Source organism: Octopus bimaculoides, chromosome 21, assembly GCF_046866305.1.
Source record: "Octopus bimaculoides isolate indiv1 chromosome 21, ASM4686630v1, whole genome shotgun sequence".
NCBI classification, from domain to species: domain Eukaryota; kingdom Metazoa; phylum Mollusca; class Cephalopoda; order Octopoda; family Octopodidae; genus Octopus; species Octopus bimaculoides.
In genome coordinates, this window is record NC_142948.1 from 33,650,351 (window position 1) to 33,655,350 (window position 5,000).

A 5,000-nucleotide genomic window follows, 5' to 3' on the forward strand; every position below is an offset into this window, starting at 1 on the left:
TCCACCGCCTCCACCGCGATCACCATTACCAGCATCAGCACCATCACCACCACCACAACCGCCAGCACCAGCACCACCACCGCCAGCACTACTACTGCCGGCACCACCATCACCATCCCCAGCTCCAAAACAAGCACAACCACCTCCGCCATCAACACAACCATCGCCCCTACGACCGACCATCGAGACCACCACCACCGCCGCCGCCGCCGCCACCGCCACCAGTAACAACATCAACATAACCGCGACGTCGTTGATGACCACCACCACCGCTATTATCACCACTGTCACCACCATCACAAAGACCACCAGAGTCATGACAATAGGACCGGCACCACTATTTCCTCCGCCCTGTCCGGCTGTTCCATCTCTTTTGGTCAAGCTAATTGATTGTCTCACCTCACAAACCCTCGTTCAATAGCTTCCGTAAACTAGCTCTCTTTTCTTTCCCTTTTCTTGTTCTTATTAGATGTGTAGCGTGTGTGTGGATTCATATATATATATATATACATATATTGTTAGACAGACAGACAGACAGACAGACAGACAGATAGATAGATAGACAGATAGATAGATAGATAGATACATACATACATACATACATACATACATACATACGTACATACATACATAAATAGATACATATACATGTATATATTGTGCATACACAAACATATATGTATCTATATCTTTTACTTGTTTCATGCTGGTGCACCGCCCTCGTGCGAATCAACCCCAGTCCCCACTACTTTTTTAAAACCCGGTATTTATTCTATCGGTCACTGATAAGCAACGTTGACGTAAACAAATGGTGGTGATGGTGGGATGTGGGTGACAAACACAGACACACATATACTGACATATATGGATATATATTTGTACGACGGGCTTCTTTAAGTTTTCGTCAACCAAATCCATTTAAAATGAAAGGAGCACAAAAATAAGCATGCAGATCCTTCAAGTGACTAATTATGTAAGTCATACTCATTTGAGAATAACCTTGTGCATGCAACAGCTGCGAAATATGTAGGACCAACTCACATAAAATAAAACTAGAAATGTCGTGTAATACATGAGATGCATGGAAGAGTAATGTAGAGACATGATCACAACCTATATAGGAGAAACGGCCAGTAGTATAGCTGAAACGATTGCAGATTAGTGATAGGAATACAATGAAAAAAGGGTAATATACATGTTCTGCCAAAATGCCATATAGACGCACAGTGGATCGATAAAATAAGTTGAAGTAAAAAATACTTTCCACACATCAAAAAGACCCAACATTACAACATATTACAGAGTGTGTACGAATACAGGAAACAAATTTGGAACCCCATCATCAACAGACACGTTCAACAGAAAGATTGGAGTAATACATTCTCACAACCACCACTTACCATCATAGTGGCACAAAAATAAAGATACAATAAGATCGAAATAAATTAAAGTCAACGTTATACACAGACACTGAGATTCTTCTGTTAGCCACAAGAAATACAAGCATAGAAAATGATAAAGTAATTATAACAGCATCACAACAGCTCACATGTAGGGTGTTTTTTTATAGAGGTGCGACTCAAGAGCATAAGATGCAAGTAAATTCATCCCGTCAGAAAGGCCACGGGAATAGTGTGACGAAAATTTCTAGGAAAACTACCGAAAGGAGATAGGCATCACAACCACTGTTTGATTATAGGAGTGCGTGTGTGTGTGTGTATGTAATTTTTTTAAAACTTATAACTATATAAGATGTGTAATTATAACTTACTAAAGCTGCATTGCCTTGTAACCTTAATCTACGTAGGACTTCTTACATTTGTAATAGGCTAAGTAGACTTTGTTTCACACGAGAAACCAATGGTAACCAGCATATCTACGATCGTGTCATATACACTGCAAAAAGAATATATTTGCTTTTATCATGGAGATTGAGTTCTCTCACTGCTCGTGAATTCAAAACAGGCTAATACAATGCAAATTGAAATAATGTAGTAGAAAAAGAAGAAAGGAAAACAGAACGACAGCTTATACTTTAACTTAACTGTTTTTCTGTCTTCGTTTTTATACCTATATTTCAATTTGCATTTTAGTAGCTTCGGAACAATTGTCACTGAGAATATACTCTAACAACGCTAACATACATACATACATACATACATACATACATACATACAAATACACATACATACATAGATACAAATTAAGATATAAATTAAGTAAATTAAGCAAATCTTTGTATCTCAATTAATTCATACTTAGCGTATATAAAACTATACTGATATATTTACTACACACACACACACACACACACACACACACACACACACACACACACACACACAGGATCTTGTTCAAAACGGGGGCACCAGTATTTTCTTAACGAAACACTTTGAAACTTGGGACACTGGTAGAATGTGTCATATAAAACATCTTTTTCTCTTAGTCTTCTTAACAAAAAAACGTACATCGCAAGTTATTTCATGTTAAAGTTGTCGTATTTCTGTAATTTCAACCAATCACTGACGTCTATTCAGCTGAATAGAGTTACTGCTGGCCAGTCATAAAAATGTTATTCCCTGTGACATATTTCATCCGGTTTAATCGTAATGTATACGCATATATTGTTTATATAATAAATTACGCTGTGCGTATCTATGTGTGTAACAATTTTAGAGTTCGGATTCTAGAGTTAGGGTTAATTTTAGGGTTAGAGTTAGGGTTAGGGTTAACAGTCTAGTTAATCGGAAATGTCAGAACTAACGGGGATTAATACGATATACACCGTTACAGCGCTAACTGTTTTCAACTGAATAGACGTCAGTGATTATCGAAATAAGACAATTTTTTAGATGAAATAAATTCGAATACGAAAATTTTTTTCTGTTCTATAACACAAAATAGATAAGTATACGAAGTTTGAAAGTCTTTCGGTACCAAAAACACTACATAAAACATAAATGAAAACTGGTGCCCCCGTTTTGAACAAGATCCCACATACACACACACATATATATATATATATATATATATATATATATATATATATATATATATATATATATATAAACTCCTTAGAATATAATTTTATTAATATATAATTAGAATGTTCTTTTACCTCAATACTCTTTTATTGATATCAGTATATACCTATCAATCAATATTCGTAGATACCATATGATGAGTTAGTTTTTAAGTGTACAATATATATAAATATTAAGCTATTTCTGAATAATTTTTCTTTTCCTCCCTCTATTGTGGTATAAGTTTGGTATATGCTCAAAAGTATCCATAAATTTCTATCCTTTTGTTAATATATTCTTATTGATAACCATATGAATAGCCATAAACTTTATCTGTATACAATATAGCAACATTGTTTTAAAACTTTTAACGATAGTACTACATAAGACTTCTCCTGTTTCATTATCAACGATCTGCTAGTGGGCGACCCCACTTAGTTGTCAGCCAACATTTTGTTTTAAGGTTTTCACGAACATTTCGGACCTTCAGTCAATGTTGCTTCTGCTAAATATATAGAGTGAGAGAGAGAGGGGGGGGTAGATAGATAGATAGATAGATAGATAGATAGATAGATAGATAGATAGATAGATAGATAGATAGATAGATAGATAGATATGTTGACAGAGATATTTCGCATAATGGCAACCAACAGGAAAACTAAGAGAAGCTTTAAGACTAAGCTTAAATGGGGGACAACCGCGTGGATGGCCAAAGAAAAGATGGGTCAATTATGAAACGATATGCTACAGGAGGATATTGACCCTGTTTATGCCCTCGGCCGGTTCATGTTAGAAAGTGGACTTTATTCAAAGTTTAATGCACAGACACGTCGGATAGGAAGCCTTGCAGTATTTGCTCTGGCAATCGGCATTCTGAGTTCAAATAAGACAGAGGTCAAATTTAGTTTTTCATCATTTTGCAGTGTAAGAATAGAGAGCCTGTCTGGGCAAGGCAGTTCATTGTTGGAATTTTTAGAGCATCGGATGAGACGCCTTATGGAATATTCCTCGTCTCTTTTAGATTCTAAGTTCAAATTGTCTCGAGAGTTTCGATTCTTGCTCTCGAAGAAAAGTTTCTCACTCGACCACGGGGCTATAATTCATTAGTAAAAGTTAGAATGGAATTGAGAATAATATAGGGGCTGTCTGCTTCTGCAGATAGCATACGCTTCATAAAGAATTACATATATATATATATATATATATGTATATGTATATATATTTGTCTTCCCATTCGGGAGTCAATTTTTTTTTGTCTAACCTCTTTCTTTCTCTCTCTCTCTCTCTCTCTCTCTCTCTCTCTCTCTCTCTCTCTCTCTCTTTCTTTCTTTCTGTTTATTGTTTTCAATCATCACCATGGCCAGTACCACCACCATCACCACCACAACTGCCATACACACAGCATTCAGACTTCTGACGTCACCACCATCAATATTTCGCCGTCTTCCCCTCCACCATCATCACCACTGTCTTTCACATCCCTTACTATCATCGTCAAGCTTGACCACCTCAGCTACCACCACCGCCGCCACCACCGTCGCCTCCGCCTCTATCACAGCTACGGCTCATGCTATTACTATCACCCAGCTACCTTCTCAACTGTCAATCTACTACCGCCCCCACCGTTCTCTATGCCTACTATTACTCTCACCCCAGGACGAGGAGTAGAAGAAGTGTCATTGAAAATTAGTGAGAGAGGGGGTGTCAAAGTGTGACACACTGACACACAGAAATTCGTTTTGGTATTTATTATTATGGATATATATATGTTCACACACACACATAAATACATACACATATGTGTGTGTATAAGTATGTTATAAACAGCACATATTTATAAGTAGCGTTTGTGGGATCCTCCAGTTTTTACCCTCTCTCTTCGGATCCATTTTTTATGCTCTTTCTCTCCCTTACTCATAGACTCGCTCTTCTGCTTTTTGTCAAATGATTATGCATATCTCCTTCCGTTGGTCTCCC